Source organism: Sciurus vulgaris (genome assembly GCF_902686455.1).
Source record: "Sciurus vulgaris genome assembly, chromosome: 19".
Lineage (NCBI taxonomy): Eukaryota > Metazoa > Chordata > Mammalia > Rodentia > Sciuridae > Sciurus > Sciurus vulgaris.
Window position 1 is genome coordinate 14,612,873 of NC_136480.1, and position 21,205 is coordinate 14,634,077.

General features: G+C 44.2%; 1 protein-coding gene and 1 long non-coding RNA gene across 5 annotated transcripts in view; one reads left to right on the plus strand and one right to left on the minus strand.

Annotated features, from left to right (window-relative positions):
• The window catches only part of LRRN1 (leucine rich repeat neuronal 1), a 40,002-nt gene extending 28,523 nt beyond the window's left edge, over nucleotides 1-11,479 (minus strand). Inside the window, exon 1 of one of the 2 annotated variants that reach the window (XM_079122195.1) lies at nucleotides 11,012-11,479. The gene's annotated coding sequence lies outside the window, so the exon portion shown is untranslated. Of the gene's footprint in view, nucleotides 1-9,765; nucleotides 10,387-11,011 lie in introns of those variants that run through there. The other variant, XM_079122196.1, reaches the window with a different exon arrangement.
• The window catches only part of LOC306650319, a 510,857-nt gene that overhangs the window by 432,427 nt on the left and 57,225 nt on the right, over nucleotides 1-21,205 (plus strand). For 2 of the 3 annotated variants that reach the window (XR_013760863.1, XR_013760864.1), the window contains exon 5: nucleotides 12,833-12,979. This is a non-coding gene — a long non-coding RNA (uncharacterized lncRNA). Of the gene's footprint in view, nucleotides 1-12,832; nucleotides 12,980-17,045; nucleotides 17,647-21,205 lie in introns of those variants that run through there. The other variant, XR_013760865.1, reaches the window with a different exon arrangement.

The following is a 21,205-nucleotide window of genomic DNA, read 5'->3' on the forward strand; positions in this document are numbered from 1 at the left end:
GCATATTCTATGCTTCAGGCAAGGGCAAGGAGATGCGGGGAAATCAGGGTCAGTGTCACCAGTGCAACCAACCTAGAGGAGAACCAGAAGCCGGAGCAGCTGCTCTGACGTCTGTACCACCTGAAAGGTATTGGGCAAGTTCCTGGCCTCAGGTTTCCCCACATCTTTACAATGGGAAATACCTAATGCTCGGGGTTGCTACGCATTCCTCTCAGCACCCTTAGCAAGTTCCATTCACTGGCCTGCAAGGGTAGCCACGTGGCAAAAGACTTAAGGACTGAGAGTGTGGAAACCTTCCATCATCAACAAATGCAGCCACCGATCAAATGGGAAGCCCTGATTATGAAGGTTAATCAAGACAATGAAGTCCTCTGTAAATAATTATTATTTCTGCATCACAAAGAATTCAGAGAGAATGTTCATGATGCTCTCTTTCATATGCAAATGGAAATCTGCTAGCTGAACTGGGGCAGGGGGCTGCGGAGGCGAAGTCACAGCAGTCTGCCCCTGTCAATCCACCTGGGATCACTTTAAGAGGTCACTCAGATCTGGCTCCTCTGGTGACTTCCTCTTGCTTCTTGATTGACTCTGCCTTGGAGCATCCTGATCTAACCAGGAGCTTCGCAGTTTGACCAATAAGCTGATGATGTGTGAAGATGACGCTGTCAAGAATTAACAATAATGGGGTGTAGCACTGCCTGCTGAGCACCCTCAAGATGCTTAGCATTGTTTCCGAGTTTTACATGCCCCCATGATTTTATTATCACAGTGGATACAGAGAGGTGAAGCCCTTGGGCCTATGAGTTATTACACCATCTTGAATTCATATCCTCTTTATGGAATATCTCTAAATGTAACCTTCTGTCTCTGGCTAGAAAATGGGATTCCTCGAATTACAATTTAGGGTCAGCTGTGGTCTCGATGATGTTTGTTTGCCAAAGATCACTGTGTTGGAAGCTTCGTCCCCAGTGTGGTGGTGTTGAGGTAGTGGGTCCTTTAAAAGGCGGTGTCCGGTGAAAAGTGATCAGGTCATGGGGGCACAACAACTGGAGGAGACTAGTCTGCCTGTAGCAGAAATTGAGTAGTTCCTGGGCAAATGGGTTGTTATAAAGCAAGCTCAGTTTCTGCAGCTCATGTTTTTCCCCATTCATACAAGTGCCCCTTCAACATATAGCCAATTCCCTGTCACCTTTTCTAACATGTTGTAACACAGCCAAGGGGCTCCCACCAGACTCTGGGGTCCAGCTATTTGGTTTTTCTAGCCTCCAGAATTACAAGCCAAGTAAACATCTTTTCTTTGTAAAGTAGGCAGCCTCAGGTATTTTGTCATAGCAACAGACAGGAAACAGACTAAGAAGGGGCATTATAATATTTTTGGAAAAAGAACAGAAAACATAGATACAGAACAGAATGTAGAAACAAAGAAAAAGGCTCTAATGTATTCCTCTGTCTGCCAGGTCATCCAAAATACATTAGCTGACAGGATTTCTTGCATGTCTGGACAAAAATATAAAGCTCTCTTACCCACAAAAAGTAACAATCACATGAACTTCTGACTTCACGAAACTTCTAGTCTACATCTTCTGGTCCCTTAGAACTGCTCTCTTGCCTCAGAATTAGCATCCTCAGAATGCAGACACAGTAGCAGGCAGAAATGTCAGAAAATGTCATAATACAGCTTCTACTGATTGCTTACTACTTACTTTGGTCCAAGAACTGGGCTAAGGGACTCAGATGACTGAACAATGACAGCGATTCTGGAATTGCAGGTTCTGTTACCCTCCTCACTTTGCAGATGAGGAAACTGAGGCTTAGCACACAGAGCTGAGATGCACTTTTGAAACAAAGTCTTTCCAACTCTAAGACCTGCCTTGTTACCCACTCTTTTCCCCCTGCCTGGGGTTATACATCCTGTAACACTGCTGCAGTGAGTGACACATCATTCTGACACATCACTTGCATGTCAGAAGGATACCTTAAAGCAAAACAAGCTTTAGAAATGGATCTCAGGTGGTAGTTTTTAAACATGGCTGGCAGCTTGAAGCTCTTCTAAAAATTATTTAATACTTTTCATAAGAGTCAACAATTTACTTATCTCTGATAATATTAACAGGAATTTTTTAAAGAATTTCTGTATAACAGGAAGATGCTTTTCGATTTTTAGAAACTTCTAAATTTAGACAGCGATGATATAATTTAATATGCAGTGTGATGGTAATGGTTGGAAGGATGTAATCTTTAAATATGCATTTTCATCCATTTAAACTTATTTATCCTAAATATGGTTTAAAAATATGTTCTGTTAATAATTCCAATATAATTTTAAAGGATAATTCAATGACGATTAGTTAGAGATTTTAAAATTAAAAGTGGTAAAAATGTTTTCTTTTACATAAACATTACTTTTATATGGAATTATATAACTTTGTAGAATATGCATGGGCTGTAAGAGCTAATCTAGTCCAGGCTTTTGTTTTATAGCTGCAATTAAGGAGGAAGAAACACAGCCAAGTGCTTTAACAGGGCAGGTTTAGAGTCACACACACCCAAGTTCACATGCCTGCTCTGCCTCTTAGCAGCTCTTGAAGTGCCATTCACAGGTCCCAGAAGCAGTTCTTCAAAGTGTCCTGCCTACAAAGCAGGAATGCTATACACTGAGAATATGAAGGACTCTGCCCTCTGAGTATATCCATTCATTCATTTGACAAATATTTATTAAGCACACACTAGCTGTGTGACCTTGAGCTGCCTTGGTGAGAATCTGCATGGTAGTTGTTGGAAGGATTAACTGAGTTAATGCATATAAAGTGTGTGTGGTGGTTCCCAACACACTTGGAAGGCAAGGAACTCACGTTGGGGGTTATTTTCATGGTCCTGCTGCGACTACTTGCTAAGGAAAACGATGGACTCTGGGGGGTATGACTTGGGAGCCCTGTGTAATATTTTCCCTCCAATTACTAACGCTTCTCATTTGCATGGAACTCAGCTTTCATTCCCTTAGCTCAATCCTGGGAGTGAAGCCATCTGGGAACTTCTGCACCAGCGTTCCATCGTGACACTGCTCTCTTTTACACATGCAGAGAAAGTTATCCCAGCAGCATCTGTCCACCCACTATGTGTTTTCCCTTCAGATGTTTTTAAAATGACCCAAGTTTTTCACCTGACCTCCCCGCTGGGAAATAGGAGTTTGTGAGTACATGAGAAAGTTGGTTGGGTGTGTCCCCATAGAACACAGCAAAGCTAACTGGTCCTTTGGGGAGGTAAACCTTACATGTCATCCTCACTGCTCAGAACCCTAATCAGCTGCAATAACAGGCCGAAGAATTCCCGTAATTGCTACTCTGCTGTTCTCGGTGTTTCTGTTATCGGCTGATGACTTAATGAGTGTGTAGATTCCATAACTCATGTCCGAGGAGTTAATGTAGATTCCATTAGTGTCTTGGAAACTCTCAGGATGTGGCTGAAGTCCTGTGCAAATCTCACTCAGGATCCTGGAAATCACTGAGGATGAAAAAATTCTTGAGCAGAACCAGGCGTTGTGGTGCACGCCTGTCATTCCAGCAATGCAGGAGGTTGAGGCAGGATGGCAAGTTCAAGGCCAGCCTGGGCAACTTTGTGACTCTCTCAACATAAAATAAAAAAGGGTTGAGGAACCAGGTGCAGTGGCGCATGCCTGTCATCCCAGTGGCTGGGGGAGGCTGAGGCAGGAGGATAGCAAGTTCAAAGCCAGCCTCAGCAAAAACAAGGCGCTAAGCAGCTAAGTGAGACCCCGTCTCTAAATAAAATACAGAATGGGGGCGGGGGTGTGGCTCAGTGGTCGAGTCCCCCGAGTTCAATCCCCAATGTTGCAAAAACAAATGAAAACCTTGAGTGGTGGGTCCAGACTCAGTTTCCCGTCTCTTAAGAAAACACTACACTATGCAGGAGAAACGAGAAGACAACACACCCCTACGACACGGAACTCAAAACTCACTCTGATGTGCAAGTTTTATTACAGAAACAAACAAGCGTACAGTCCGCAGTGTGGAGTCCCTCTGCTCTGTTTGTAGGCCAGTGTCCAGGCCTGGGCATGCGTATATACCTGGTCACCTCTGGAATGCCTCCGCCAAAGCAAGATCAGAAGCAGGAAACTGACGCTATAAGCGTCTTTTCCCAATTCATTCTTTCCACACGTTCTGGGTCATCTCGTCGTCTAACCCTGGCCTCCCTCTCGTATGGAACTTTCTCCCCCAGTTAAGAATTTTTTAAGTTGCTATGGTCAGCTTAAGACCTAAGACCGAGGACCTGAGGAGTCCGGAGGCGCACGGGAAACCCATCTTAAATCTCCCTGCTTGCTACTTTTGAATTGCTGCCTCCCTGGTCTTTGCTTTCTTTGGTAACCCCGAAGCTACGATGCTGAATCACTGTCGTCTTCTGTCCTGCTCTGATTCCGCAGTCCCGGAAGCAGCCCCTGTCCCGCTGGAGCAGGGACTGGGTCTAAGAGAACAGGGGAGTCTGGCCTCTTATCCCAGCCTCCATCTTGGACTAGATGTGGGAACTAGACACATTCAACTCAGGCTAGGAAGAGGCTTGCATCCCCTCTTCTTTGACCCATAAACTGGGACTGGTTCATGGTCAGTATGACCTTCTTCATGGCCCCAGTCCCTTAGTTATTAGAAGAAAGAAGAAACCGTGCTAATGCCTGGTATCTCATAATGTGGCAGATAAATGAAATGTTTGAGACTTACAACACTTAAAGTTCTAAGACATCTGTAGCTGTCAACTCAGCCCCAACTTCCCTTTCTGCAGCTCATGCTGCCCTGTGTGTTGCTACTGATTTTCTGTTTCCAGCCTCCTCTCCTCTTTACTCAAGGCCCACTGACTTCAGACTGAGGCCTACAAGCAATGAACAACTCTGCCCCAGGTTTGTAGTTGTTTGTGGTGGGGGGGCGGGTATGGTACTGGGCATTTAAGTCACGGGTGCTCTACCACTAAGCTACACCCCCAAGTCGTCTTATTTGCACTACTGACATGTTCACCGGATAATTCTTTGCTGTAGAGACCATCCTGCCCATTTTAGGATGCTTAGCATCACCCCCAGCTTCTGTCTGCGGGATTCCAGTAGGACCCTGCCTGCTCTCAGTCCTGAGAACAACTGACCAAAAATGTCTCCAGACACTGCCAATTGTCCTGGGTGCTCATAAATATTTGTAAAAGAATATGTGGATTCATGGAAACAAATGTTTATGGTGGATTTAATTACAAGCTGCAGAAAAATCAAGCCAACTTTTCTTGGTTTTAGTGCCTTCTATAATGCCTAGCACACAGCAGGTGGTGTTCAATATATATTTATTGGGTGAACAAATGTTTAATGAGCATAAATAGCTCCGTGTATTCCCAGGAAAGTTCTTTCCCCCCAGGAGGGCCCAGATGAGGTGGTAGGGAACTGTCAATATTAGGGGGAGAACATTTTAAAAAGAACAACAAAATCTTTTAGCTGCAGAGCTAGGAAGGAGAAAAATCACCTTACAGAAAAGGAGGGGGTTGTGCCCTGGACCTTTAACTCTCTATACAGAACTCTGATAGGAACAGGAAGCATGGGGAGAGTTGCAGGACATCTGGAAGGTCACACGTCCATCATTAGTGTCAGAGCTGGGAGCTGAGCCTGACTCTCTGCACAGGGCTTGATTACAACGAGTATTATGGATGCAAATTAAGACTTATTACTATTGTGAAATAACAATGCAGGTTAATGATATTCTTTATTGCCATGCTAACATTTTTTTTTTCTAGAGGAGAAAATTATAGGCATGAAACCAATTAAGCCACCTTTCTTTCTTTGTAAAGCTTTTTTCAGTTTCCCTAAATGAAGAGTCTCTCATTGTGCTTACTGCTTAATAGGGCAAACTGATTTTTTTTTTTAAATTTTATTATTCATTTATTTTTTGGTCTCCTAGGTCTCACCAAGATAGATACTATCCAGGTTTCCCTGTCTGAGTTGAAAATGACTATGCTAATACATTATCCCACAAAGGACAGTCATAAATAGTAAGAGCAAATATTTTGAAATGAATATTTAATGGACATTCTCCTGCAGAGGTTAGGCATTGTTGGAAATACCTCCCTTGGAAATCTTTGTTAGGCAGAGGCTGGTGACTGCCCTTTCCTGGACACTACTGGAGGATGGCCCTCCTCCCACAACTGAGAAGGTAGCTGCACAGACAATGGCGGATTGCTCGATGTGTTCTTCCAACTTCCAGTAGCTGTACTTTAACTCCCAGGTCTCCTCTCACACAGAAAGATGTCATGTCACATGTATATTGTAAATGTAACTATGGTAACCAAAAAATGCCACCAGTGTGTCTGTTTCATACACAAATGAGGGGACAGCTGTGGAGACCACATGTCTGCCAGTGGTATAATAGACGTGAGCCAGGAGAGCCTGGGTCACAAAATTACAACTCGTTTATATTAATCAGAGCTTTCAAATAACATTCCGACCTCTGAGCTATAAAGAGTGTAAATGGAAGGCAATAAGCCACTGTAAAAGCAGCTTTCACTGCACAGCTTTCAAAACTAAGTGTCTTGCGCTAATATAGCGGCATCTTTGGAGGGTCCTCTGAAGTCGGAGTGGACAGGACCTTTGGTGTGTATCACTGCACGTGTGAACCTAGGTGCTTTATATGTCACGGGTGATTTTCAGTGTATCTGATGTGATATTTACTTTACTTGTAGTATTGGAAGCAGCGCTTCTATACACCTTCTAGCAATCTGATTGATTCCGGTAGTTAGTCCCTCCAGCTTTATCAGCCCAACTCTGCCATGAGGAATCTGAAGGCTGGCTGTTCAGAAAGCGATCCAAGATCACCTGGCTATGACTGAGTAATATAGCTTGCTACTAACCAAATAACTGGTAAAATTGCGAATAACATCCTTACTTTGATAGAGCTTTTAAAAACATAAAAAGTGAAAAACAGGAGAATACAATCCTGCGTTTTATTTCCTTTAAAAAACACCATAACATAAAATTATATATATTATACACAGACATACATATTACTTATTAAATATTATACTTAGTCGGTTTACAGAGTGGCTGTGAAGCATATATATATATATATATATATATAATTTTACCATGGATTATAATGCAATGTCAATAACCACTTTTGCACTTAACTGTTTTTAGAGATGTGAAGGCTATAGTCTTAACATATCTACCAAGAAGATAAATAATTATATTCTAAAATAAGACAAATTTAAAAGCAAACTTCATTTAAGATACTTTTAGAACAAATTCTAAATTCTGGTTCTATGGTCCCTAAAATATTGAGTTTTACAACTAGAGCTTAACTTTAATCTCTCTTCTGTACTTTGAGCTCAAACAAGAGAGAATACATGTTTTTCTGACTTAATCTATATAATTATAATTTCATACTGAATAAAATATTAATCAAAGCTCTGTTCATGAGTTAAAGATACTTCCATTGTTCCCAGAAACGAAAATATGCTTCTAAAATGAAATTTGCTTTATCTTCAGATTGGCTTAACCCAAAATAGATGATCTGCATAATAACTCAAAAAAATTAAACACAATATTTGAGCAACCTTACATTAATGCTCAAGTGAATCACTCAGATAACTATTATTTTGCAGCTTAGAAATGAATTTAAAGAAAGCATTGTGGAACTCTAGTACAAATGACATTCGAGGCCTGTAATTTACCATATTTTGTGGCTTATGGCTTACTTAAGGTGATATTAAAAGCCTACAGTTCTGATTATTTATAATTACTTATAGTCAGTTGGCTTGGGGAAAGTAGCAATATAACTCTGTAGAGGCAGATTTTTGAAAATATTTGATGTACTCCCTTGAGTATCTCTGCTATAGTATATATATATGTCTCTGGCCATTCAAGACAAGATCCAGGGTTAGCAGCATCTAACCAAAGACAGATTAATGGTGGAGTTGTCCCTTGCTTTATTTTAGAATTTCAAACATTCACCAGAGCTACCTGTGATGATGTTTCAGAGGCACAGACTGCAGTTGGAGCTGGCCTGAGATTCCTTTATGTAGCAGAGTGATCCATTCTAATAATTAACTACTTTTATTTACCAAGGAATGAACTCCCTAATCTTTCCTTTCATTAGACTTGCACAATAAAGATCTCACACAGGCAGGATAATAGCCAAAGACAAAGATTCACAGATACGAAGCATTGGTATTTTGCTTCAAAAATACCTAGATGATAACTTTACAACAAAAAGGTTTGTAGTCTTAGTTTAGAAATGTCATTTTTATTTTATAGTCATCCCTCAACTCCATCAGGAAGACAGAATTCCAGGTTTAAGAGTCACATAAGAGTTTATTACAATGATTTGTTACTTTCTGACTTCTATATAGCTCTAAGACGGAAGATGCAAACTTGGCTATAACATTTTCTTACTGAAATGGGACTCAATTCATTTTCTTTTTCCCTCATGGAAAATACTGCATTATGTGTTAAAGGCACTGAACCAGCAAAAATAACTTCAGGAAACACAAAATAGAAGACTAACATCTGTTGTCCACCCCACCCCCCCAAACACTGAGTCCTCCAAAACAATGTTGTCTTTTTTTTTTTTTTTTTTTTTTTTTGGTGGTATTTTAATGTCCCTTTCAGAGAATATATAGAAAACAGGGGCAAATGCTGTTCTGTGAACAGGGTCTTTTTCCCTGCAGCAGTGATTGAGACTGACAAAAGAAGAGGCCACTGGTGCTGGTGTGTCAGGAGGTAGAATGGCTGGCCTCACGTGTGGCCCACAGGCCTTTTGTTCACCGGGTCACCCAATGCCAGGAGGTGAACGGGGCAGTGGGGTTGGCTGATCAGCTAAGGTTCAACCAGGCAGGAAGGTCCTTGCTCTGGGGGTCCATTGCATGATTGCCTCCCTATTTGTTGTTCTCCACTCTGACCCCAAATCCACTCCTGTTACTAGGAATGGCACTTGTACAAGTTTGGTGCCTTCAAGACCCAAATGACTTTGACAGAACGGTGAACATTCTACTGAGAACTTCCTGTTGGTCAGTGACAACTGTCTTCTCCTCTACGACTTATCTCTGAGGATGGGTAACCAGTGTGAGCCAAAAGTACTATTTTTCAAAGACCATGAAAGGAAACTCCAAAAGTTGAGATGTCAATTCAGAAATCACTTCAGGCCACCGAAAGTGAATTAAAGTTACTGTCTGCTTCATGGAAGCACTTTTCCTAAGTAGCTTAGAATACCTAGCTTGAATGTCACACAAACACAGTACAGCCAGGTAAAGAACAAACAGCCTTGGAGCCTTCAAAATAATACCACTCAAAGAATTTGGCTCTCGAATAAAGGTGTCAACAAGCCATGGAATTCTCAAACAGAAAAATTCACACTGCCCCTTTATTCCATTTTCTTAAGGTCTATTGTTAACTGAAGACTCCTTGTCTTTTCAAATTCCTTCATGTGAATGGATGAGGCCAGACATCTGCCAGGATCTGCTCACATTTGCATGCAAATCAGAGACTTGGGGACACACATGGCCCCTGGAGCCAATAACACCACTTTTCCTCTTGATTCACACTGAGCAAAGTATGAACCTTCCTGAACTTTCCACTCGTCGGGTTCTAGCTTTTAAAAGCAAATAATCATCAACTTTGAGCAATAAAAATCATCCAGACTCTTGAGGCAAAACGAATTACAAAACAAAACAACATATTGTCCTGCAGGAAATCCTACGTGCAAAAACCCAAGTCATGAGTACCTGCTTACTTACCTAATTTGAGTTCCACTTTTATTATCCGGGTCTAGGAATGGAAATACTAAAGGTGGGATAGGATAGAGACCTTGTTCTGGATTTTTGCGCTATGTGGTTCGAGGGTCTCAAAACCATCCCCCCTTCTTCCTTCCTTCCTTCCTTCACTCGGTCACCCACTCATTCACTCTCATGGTACTGTCCTTGGCGCTGGGGCTACAGCGGCGAATATGGCAAGCAAGGTCCCTCACTCCCCGAGCAAGCATCACCCGAGTCGTTCCGTCGTAGTATCCACGCCCTCTCTCCCGCAACCGTCCCGGGACGGACTTTCGCACTCGTCCCGGGTGCGCGGCGCCCCTTAGGCTGCCGGACTTTCCCACCCAGCCCAGCCTGCCAGGCAGGGAGTCCCTCCGCAGGAGGCGGTCGCCGCGGGAACCTCGCGAGCGCGGCGGGAGTCGGCGGCCGCCCACACCCCTCTCCACGCAGCACAAAGGACACTCGCTGGCAAACTTTCCTAGCTCCTGACCCCGACCGAGCCGGGAACCCCGCGCCGGTTCTGTTCCAGGAGGGGACCTAAGCTTCCCTGACATTTCAGCATCCCTGGCAAGCTTCCTGGGGCTGCCACCCCTTCTGGACGCAAAATGTGTGCGGTGAGGTTTTTTCCCTCGTTAGGTTGCCCGAGGGCAGATTCTTCCCAATGCTGACTTCAATACACAAACTGCTTTGTGAATTACGCCCCTTGCCCCTTCCCTCTCAGCGACAAGGACATCGCAAGACCTCTTTCCTCTTTTCTTTACCCATGATCTGCCACCTTCCTTTTCCTCGTCTTGGCCCCCTTTCCGCGCCTAGCTCGGGCCCCAGCTGCCTTGCCCAGTTCACATCCCAATCCCATCCCTCCTTCTTCCCATTCCCGGGCACCACCCTCCCCGCGGTGGGTCCCCAAAATCCACCACTTGGGCTCCCGCCATCGCCTTGTGCCCATTTCTGTCTGGCCTGCCTTCCCAACCACCGTTCCCTGCCTCCCCGGGTTCGCTGCTGGTGAGGTCTGGTTTTGTTTGAGGAGGGGAGAAGAACTCGATTCTCGTTGCCCGACTTCGTCATTTTCCCCAGCTCCGCGAGCCGCGCCCCCTCGTCCCCCTTAGGCCCGCGATCTTATCCCGCGGTCCCCCAGACCCTCCGGCGTCCGCCACGCTGACAAGTTTGCCTCGACTTCCCCCTGGCTGCCTCCCACCCCTCCCGCTGCGGCTCGGCTGGGCAGTGCACTTACCCCAAGGCCCGGCCGGCGGGGGTGTTGGGGTGCGCACGGGCCGGCGACAGCAGCAGCAGCAGCAGGAGGAAGAGGAGGAGGATCGGCTGAGCGGCGCCTCCCTCCCAGCCCGCAGCGCGCACTGGCTCCTTGGGGGACCCCCGGCAGAGCACCAAGACCGGAGGCGAGGCAGCTACAGGAGCAACAGCTGCTGCGCGCGGCGGGGCTAAATCCGGCTCTCGGGGGCCGGGGCAGAAGCGAGCAGGGTTGGGAAGGAACGCGACAGAACTGGGGTGCACAGGGCGGGGTGGCGAGCGGTCTGGTCCCAGGAAGGCGCCTGGGGATGCCGCCGCCCGGGCTGACGCCGCCGGCCTCTCTCCCCGCCGGGCAGGCGCTGCAGCCGCGGGCGCACGGGCCTCGCCTCGCTCCCCGGCTCGCTGCCGGCGCCCTCGGTGCGCCGCGCTTTGTGCTCCCCGCAGCCGGCGTGCACCTGGTGTAAGCAAAAGCGGTCAGCTGATGGGCTGTGCGCCGATTGGCTGCTGCGCCGAGTCCCCCCTCCTTCCCGACCCCCTTCCCGGCCTCCCACACCCGCCCTCGGCTCAGCCCCGTGCTGGGGCACCATCTGTAGCCGGCCCAACAAAGGCGCAGAGCGACCAGCCTCGGGTGGCCCCGGCTGCGCTGTGCCGCCGCCGCCACCACGGCTGCAGGGAGCAGCGGGCCGCCGCTTTTTGTCCAGGGGACGACAGGCTGCGACTGGGTCAGGGAAGCGAGGCACACTGCCGTTTCTTAGCAAAAAGAGAAAAATGTAAAGAAAGAAAATGCGCGTGTAAGAAGGCCAGCCGGGCACAATGAGGCGACCACATCTCGGCACAACGCAGAACTCGGGCTCAGGGGCTGAGAAGCAGACAAAATCCCACCCGAGATAGAGTCAAGTTTCGATATGAAATCAGACCCTTCGTTTTAAAATGTAGGGTGATTCCGTGGGCAGTGCGTACAACCCCGGTGGGTGTACGCGCGGGGGTGGACCTGGCCCTCGCCCTTGGCGCGGGAAGTAGTGTTTGGACTCTTAAGTGAATGATGAAGCCACTTCCTATTTAAGGAGGCTTCCAGCAAATGTATATGAAACTTCTAAATTGCAGCTTTCTGAAAGTTGTGTTTGCGGGGGAAATAAAAATGCAGCCTATTGGCAGTGAAGGATGTCTGAGATCAAGGGTGGGAGGAAGGGATGGAAATGGGTCTTTGGAGACTGAACATGAACCTGGGTCTCAACTTCAAAGTGGCAGCCCAGAGTAGGGCTCAAGAGAAGCCCTTGATACTCTGTATTGGGGGAATCAACTTTAAGCTAGAGCACCATTAGCCCTTCAGTACTGAATAATTTTGGGCTAGAGAATGTGATTACATTTCCTCATGATATCTGAGCTGAGAACTTCTGGGGCATTTGGAAGGACATGTTATTACAGAATCAAATTAGGAATTCTTCGAAGCCCAGAGATAAATTCGATAACAATAATCTGAGGTTCTTGATCCCTGCAGCATTTCTCGGTGTCTTGCCTAGATGTCTAATGACATGACATGATGCCCTTCTGTGTTCATCTACTCCACGATATTCTGCAAATGTCACGTAGATAACAACAGGTCACACAGTGTACCTTAAGAAGCTCTTGGAAAGGTGTAGATCAGATTAAGGTTAGGAGGGAGTTGAAGAAGAGAGAGCCAGCTAGAGAGAAAGAACCATTGCTGCCTACAAATGAATAAGATTTAAAAACTTTCAAAGTAAGTTGAGTCTAGAACTTTACCCAAGTTTCACTACATGCCATTATTTCTTCCCCTTTTTTTGTGCAGATATAGCCTGGAATTTGCCTGAAAGAAAGTGGACCACTGGTGGAAACACTGAACTTGAATCTGATCATTCAAGAAGACACAGGGAGCCCGTCTACCTGGAACTGGAAGAGAGAAGATGCTTCACTCTGTGTGCAGAATTTTATAGAGGTGAGTCTTAGGATAGAATCAGCCAAAGCTATGAATGATGGTGAGGAGTTAGTCTAGAAGGCTAAGATTGGTAATCACCTCCGGGATTTGGAGGAGGCTTCTTGAGCATGGTAGGAAGCCAACACCGGCCTATGAGCCTTGAAACCAAGCCAGCACTGCTTTAAATCCCAGCCCTGCAGTCTATGAGCAGGGTCCCTATGGGAAAGTCACTTTACCTCTTTAAGCCTTAGTTTTCCTTGGCTCTAACGTGGGATTAATAACAGTACCTATCCCAAAGGATTGTGCTAGTTAAGCAAGGGTAAGTAAGGAGAACACTTAGGGCAGTGCTTGATATACAGTAAACGTTGGAAGTCTGTAAACACTAGACAGTATCAGCAGGTTCGAAGACTAAAACAAGACTTCAGGTCAGGCAGGTGGCATGGCGATTCTAACAACTGACTTGTGTGACTGAGTATCTGACAGGCACTAGCAGCTCCAGCGAAAGACATCGACTCGGTCTCCCTGCCGTTCAGTTCGTTTCTTCTTAAATCAGCATATGGTTTATTTAAGCAAATTTCCCTCTTCCCCAAAGCAAGAGTATGAAAGGAAGCTCTGCTTATTTCTGCTTGATCTTGCATTTATTTGGCTCCAGACAGAAGGAGCATTAGGAAGGTGTGTGTGCGTGTGTGTGTGTGTGTGTGTGTGTGTGTGTCACAGGGGAGTGTCAGCGGGAACATGGGGATCGAAGTGCCCTGGGAAAGATTGCTGTAGGAGAGGAGGACAGAGGAGGCCTAGCATGACCAGCATCTGAAACTTGATCTAGTATTGAGATTTGGTGAACTGCCTTACTGGTGAACTGGCTCCAATTTTAAAAGCTGCCATTTTCAACTTTGTGAAGGGATTTTGGGAATATTTTATGAACTACTACTTTACAGCCCTTTGTCACTGGGGTGAATAAAAGAGGAAACACCCCATGAACCAACATAACAACCAAAGTCACTTGTTTCTTGCTTTAAGTCCTCAAATCCATCTGAATTACTCCTGGTGCGCTTGCTTGGCCCTGGGGTCCTGAATTTATTAATGAGTAAAAAAGGACTTTATTTTACAATTTATTTCTTTAGGGCATTGTAGAAGACCTTGGGGTCTTTGGAAGAGAATGGAATTGGAGAGAAGGGCCCAGGAGTTCCCAAGACAGATAGGTTTTACTGTTAATGTTGGGAAGGGTTCTTGCCCCTAGAGTTGACTGGGTTGGGGGGCTAGGAACCCCTGTGGATTCCCCCACAACCCCCTTGAGATTCTTAAGCTTTGACTTGAAGGAACATTATAATTGGTACTGATCTATGTGGTAAATGAGGGGAAAAAAGAAAGATGAAACTTTAGAGGGTGATCATATTTGAATAATCTTTAAAAGAACACTGTATTTTGAGAACAAAATTATAATATGCCATTTAAAACCACAGTTTTTAGAAGTTAAAAATATGTCTCTGTCTCACTGAAATATTAAGGGTGCTGGTAGTCAGTGTTCCTTCCAGTCTCTGAACTAATATTCTAGTTTGAAAACAACCACCTCCAAACTCTTAGAAGCTGATAACTATGCAACTTATAATTATGTAAGTGTTGTGAATTATCAACCTTCATGGCAAATGTGTTGTTTCTCTAAACATTTTTGACAACTGAGTGGGTTTCCTACGTACCCACAGTCCCTGTTCTTCTTGTTTTATATTGCATATGAAATCCTTCCAACACAAAAAGGCATTAATTGAGGTTTCCGTAATTAATTTTAGCATTTAAGTCTCATAACTTGACATGGAACTGAGATGACCAACCATCTCTGTTTACCTGGGACTCTGGGCTTAGGTCCAGAGTGTTCTCACATCTCAGGAAACACTTCAGTCTCGGGAATGCAAAGTTGGTTGGTCACTCGAAATGAAATGAAATTAACAGGTTCATGGTGCTGTTAGGTGAGTCAGAGGCCTGGTGATACACTGAATAATGTCTTACGTTGGGCCGAATAAAGGATCCTGTTTCCTCCTGTAGAACTTAATTGCTGCAGAGCCTTTCACAAGGCTGTGACCCAACCCCTCGTGGTATAGACAAGGAAACCAAGTCCTAGGAAGGGCACGCTCCCTGTCTGTTGAGAATCCGTGTGCTGAATAGCTAGACCATAAACTCTTTGGAGGCAGGGACCATATGAACAGCTCCTAGCCCAGCACCCAGCGTGGACTTGGTACTCAGTAAACATTTTTGAATGAGTGAATTCACCCAATTAGTAATAAATGTCTTTATGTAATTGGATCACATTACATTAAGAACATTTTCTTCACATCATTAGAATGTCTTTGGAGCTATCGTGCTTACTGACCAGCTCATTCCACACCTCTTTTGTTGGTGAGAAATAAGGACTTTGTTAGTTATTTGCTATAACATATAATAAACATACTGATTAGAAATGCCATTTTGGTTATTAAACTATAGATATAAACTATAGTTTGGATCATCAAATTAACAAATTCAGCTTTTCTGATTTTTATTATTTTTTTCCTTTACAGACTTTACTTAAAAATACAAGGTTATTTGTTTTCCATGTTTCTGTGTTATAAAGATTCTTGTTGATAAGAGGATTTTAGAATCAGGTTTGTTTTCAACTATTTAGACTCTGGTGATTTTTCTTTTGTCTGTAAAATAGTGGCTAGCATAAATTAAGATCTAACTCTGTGCCAGGTACTACACCTAAAACCGTTTCCTGTTTTGAGAGAGGCCGATGGGTAAGAGCCAGGACTCTTGATTTAGGCTACCTAGGTTTGTAATCCCACCCAACACAACTGTGTGGTTTTGAGGCAGATACTTAAGCTCTCTGTATCTGTAATAGTACCTATATCATGGGGTTTTGTTAGGATTAAAGAGATGTGAACCTGCCTTGCAGAGAGAGGGAATAAAGAATCACAAGATAAAACTCTAGGGGCCAGGCTAAGAAATGGCTCACATCACCTCTGCTTTCTTCACAAGAACTGCTACATAGCTGCACTAAATTGCAGAGGAAGCTGGGAAATGTACACTAGATGTGTGCCTAGAAGGTAGAGGAAGAAAGTTCAGAACACGTAATAAGCTATGTTAGAAATACAGCCATCTCTCCTACTGTTGGCTATTATTTTACCAAGTCCCTGTAACAAAGGTAGGAGAGAGGAAACGACTGGCTTAGGTTCACACAGGAAGTAAAAGGATATAATTCCAGCAAACAAAATGTGTATGAACAGCCCCGTTCTCTGCTCCTTTTTAAACTGATCTTGGTTGATTACTGACCCAATTACTTTCAGCACATTACTACCAGAAGTTCCCAGAGACTCCAGGCAGGGAGATGGGAGGGGGACTGTCAGCTGTCCTTGTCACCCTTTATTACCTTTTTTCTTTCAGTAACTATAAAACTTTAAGGAAGTTCAGAATTGTTCCTCATAAGAAAATGCTTAGGGACTACTGCACTGGAATTCAGTTCCCCTATTATAATAAATTTAATATCAACACTTACTTTTAGTCCTAGGGGCCTATGAAGCTATAAAAGAAAGATTGGCAGATAGAGTAGATAATCTGGTTTATACGCATTTTACAGAAATACTGATGCTCACAGAATTTCCTCTACATTTCATCTGGTACCTTAGTCTGTCAAGTTTATCTCCATTTTGCTGTGCTTTGTTCTATTTTTGTAATAGAGGACGCTCATATTTTTTGAATGGTCTCTTCTGAGTAAAACATTGTCCGTATTCCATTGTCGTGGATAACAAGTACCCATCCACCAGACTAGTTATCTGTTGAAATCCTGATTCTCTTGCATTCGGTTCACATTGCGCCCTGAAGTCTGTATTCTTGCATGAACCTTGCCATTACTTACAAACCGTCCTTTGGAAAACAGACTCAGTGTTTGAGTTTTGTGAGTTTGGAGAAAGAAAGCTGCAGATAGATATGTGATATATCAATGGTGACTTTTCTAGTTTTTAGAAGCAAGATCATTGCAATTCAACTCAGCAAGTACCAGAGGATTTTAGAGCTGAAAAGAACCTCAGAGATGATCTCCCTCAACCCTTTCATTTTACAGATGAGCAAACTGAAATATCAAGAAGGCTAATGCTTCCAGGAACTTCAGAGCATCAGAGAACCTTGATTGGATTTAACCTTTATTCAAGGTGCCACTGCTGGTTAATAGCAAGAACTAGACACAAAACCTAGTTCTCTTAATTTTCAAACCAGAAGTCTTTGTCATCTGTTGGTGTAACTTTAACTGGGATCCTCAAACCTTCCAGAAGTTTGTGCATTTACTCTTCTTAAGAGTCTGCTGGGTTGCTAGTTATGAACTCAAAAGCACAGGCAACAAAAGCAAAAACAGACAAACAAGACAGCATCAAAGTAAAATCTCATGCTCAGCTAAGGAAACCATTAGTAGCGTGAAGAGAAAACCTACAGGAAGGAGAGAGAAATATACAGCTAAGAGATACCTACACCGATAAGGGATTCATACCAAAATGCATAGGAAACTCAGAAATCTCAATAGTAAGGAAACAAATAACCTAATTAAAAGGTGAGTAAATGGACTGGGGATATAGCTTAGCTTGTCAGGTGCCTGTCTTGCAGGCACGAGGCCCTAGGTTCAATCCCCAGCACGGCATGCGGGTGCACGCGCACACACGCACACACACACACACACACACACACACACACACTAAAGATGAGCGAAGAGTCTGAATAGACATTTTTCAAACAAAGACATTCAGTTGACCAACAGGTTCATTTAAAAATGCTTTTAATCACTAATTATCAGAGACATGCAAATTAAAACCACAAGGTATCACCTCACACCTGGTAGAGCGGCCATTATCAGAAAAGACAAAGGTAACAAGTGTTGGCAAGGATGTGGCGGGAAGGGAACCTTGGCACATTGTGGCCGGAATGTCACATACAGCCATTATGGAAAACAGTAGAAGGTCCCTCAAGAAATTAAAAATAGAACTGCCCTGTGATGGAGCAGTGCTGCCTGGGTATGTCCAGAGAAATTTTTAATCGGTGGGAATTCCATTACTAATATGAAGAATCAATATGAGCATATTCTGAATTATCAGGGTGACCTGATCATGGAGGGGCTGTAAGTGACCAAAAGGGCCTGTGCCTCCGTTTGTGTTTGGGATGGTATCAGCGCTCAGCAGGACTGCGTTAAGGTATTTGGAGCAAATGAGGGACAAGACGGGGGTTTCAGTGGATAAATGGCATCTTCTCCTCCAGTGAAAGCTCAGGAGGGGTCAACACATTTTAAGAAAGAAAATCCCACAGAAAGGTCACGAATGGAAAATGATGAGAGAAAAGAAGGTGGGTGGGCAGGGCTTGGGGAAACTGAGTACTTGAAGCACCAGAGAAAGAGAGAGAGAGAGAAAGGCGGGGGGAGAAGGAAGGGGAGAATGAATTGATATCATTCCTATATTCACAAACTCAAAGGTAACTTCACTTCAGGAGGTCTTAATTTTAGGAGAAATGAAGGAAAGTTCATCCTCTATTACATACAGTAAGCGACAATTTGAGTTTAGCTAATTTGGTAGTGTCAGGTCTTCAGGTCCTAAATAACTTTATTTAGTAATAATCACTGTCGCGAATTTAATTATGCCCCTCACAAATTCATGTGTCTTCGTCCTAACCTCCTGGACCTCAGAATGTAAGCTGATTTGGAAACAGTGTCACTGCAGATGTGATTTGTTAAGATAGGGTATTTGCTAGAGTAGGGAAGGCCCTGGATCCAAGTTGACCCGTGTCCTTATAAGGAGAGCTGGATAGAGGTCCACACGCAGAGAGACGGTCATGGGAAGATGGAAACAGAGCTTCTGCCGATGCTTCTGTAAATCAAGGAACAGCAAAGGTTGCCAGAAAACCAGCTGGAGCTAAGAGGGAGGCGCAGAACAGATTCTATCTCACAGCCTCAGAAAGAACCAACCCTGCTGACACCTTGACCTTGGACTTCTAGGCTCCAGAATAATGAGGAAAGTTCTGTTGTTTACGCTGCCTGCCTTGAGGTTGTTTTGTTACAGCATCTCTAGGAGTCTGATACAGTTGCCATTCCATAAACTGCACATTTAATGTTACAGTTGTGACCCCATTCACCCCTAAAGCCAGTGTCACAATCAAGGTCATGAGCATATCCAGCACCTCAGTTTATTTCTTTGAACCTTTTTGTAATCTTCCTAGATCTTTGTCCTCTCACTTACTGCCTGTTCTTAGGCTTAGTAAACTCACTTCCTTTCTGTCAATTTAGAATTATTTGTATTTTAGAATATCTTTCACTTAACAAAGTAATTGTTTTGAGATTCATGCATATTGTGTGTAACAATAGTTTATTGCTGAGTATGACTTTATTACATGGAGATACCACAATATGCTTATGTAGTCCCCTGTTGCTGGACATCTGGATTATGTCCAGTTCTTTCTTAATATAGATCGCGTCTCTTGGAATGGTTGTGTTCAAGTCTTTGTATTTAAGACTTCACTTCTCTTGGGTAAATACCTAAGCATGAAATGACTGGATCATATGGTAGGTGTTTCACATTTTATAGAGCTGCCAAATTTTGTAAAAGTGCCATTTGTCATTCCCACCCTTGGTGTGAGAGAGTGCCAACTGGCTTGCACACTGAAAGCCTTTGAAAGTTAATGCCTTTAGGCAGGTAGGATGTCCCTGGTCTCTGTCACCATGTGGTCTGTTGCCTTAATTCATACTTGTTCCCCACGCATCTGCCTTTGGGTCTGCAACCTCTGCTTTATAGGTTGGTTCATAAATGTCCAGGGCTTGGGGTATGCTGAGTGGCCAGAGTGCTTCCCTAGCATGCAAGGCCCTCAGTTTGATCCCCAGAATGGCAAAATAGTGAAGAAGAAGAAGAAAAAGAAGAGGAAGAAGAAGAAGAAGAAGAAAGAAGAAGAATGACTATTCACCTCTATCTACATAGGCTTAGTCCCTAGCTTGGTGCTATTGGGAAGTCGTATAAGCTTTTATGTACCAAAATAAACCTTTTCTCTTTATAAGTCAGTTTTCTCAGGTGTTTGTTAATAGTAACAGAAAGCTGACTGACACAGCCACCCATTCTGCTACACAAATGTTCAAAGAATCCTCGAGCCACAGTCAGAAGACTGGAGTGCACCATTGGCTGGCCACATACCTCTCTCATGCTCGCAGCTGTTCCTCAGCTTTCTCGTGGCCCCTGAAAAGTCTGAGTAAAGATCGGCCCAGCCTGCTTCCGTACCATTTTCACACATCAAATCAAACTGTTCAAAGAAGCGCTTGGTAAATGGTGAGATGTAGACGCTTTTTCATGATGCTAGAATACAGAGACGTGGGCTTCGAGAACGAGTTTCCCAAAGACTGAAGGCTGTGAGCGATGTCTCATGGAGAGGGCGCTGGCCAGCTGCAGTGCTCTCTTTGGCCCAAGTTCCCAGGCAGAAAATCACCTACCAGCAGACCTTGGGACAAACGACCAGATGCTCCCAGGACATTCCTCCAGAAGCCTGGGATTGGAAGGCAGGAGGCACTTTCCTGAAGGATTTTCCCATCACAGGTAGGAGTCCATTTTACAGTAATAATAAGAGTGGCTGACACTTACTAAGCCTGTACCGTGTGTCAGGATGGTCCCGTTTTTGGGTGGATCCCATATGATCCTTACCCCAATCCCATCAGTTAGTTAGGTAATGCTATCACTCTCCTTTTTCAGCCCAGGTAACTGAGACCTGAATGAGGCTAGATAACTCGCTCGAGGTCACCAGTCCCATATCAGAGCTCCTGCTTTAAACAGTGATATGATCTGTCGTCTCTGGTCCTTTCTGTGTTATGATGTTGTCATCTAAAGACCTGCACCATTTTGACCATATCACAGATACTACACCCACTGGGGGGGAAATGACAAATTCAAAAACCAAAGAGGCCTATGTAATGTCTCAGGAGCTGTCCTCAGACACCTGAATTCTTTCTGGGAGGAAGCACGTGAGGACTGTTGCTGATATGTTATTAGGATGAGATTTGGAAGTCCACATCAGGTGATTTGAAAATTCTTTTGAAATGTAAAAGGCAATGAAATGTCTATTTGTAACACCGGAGCTTTTGGCTGGAGTAGGTGAGGGTCAGCCAGGGGTCTCACAGGTGATTCTTAAGGGGCCGAGCTGTTACCTGGGATACTCTTTGCCAAGCCACTTCCTGGAATGTCACCTGTCAAGCTCGTAGTGAGAACTGGACTC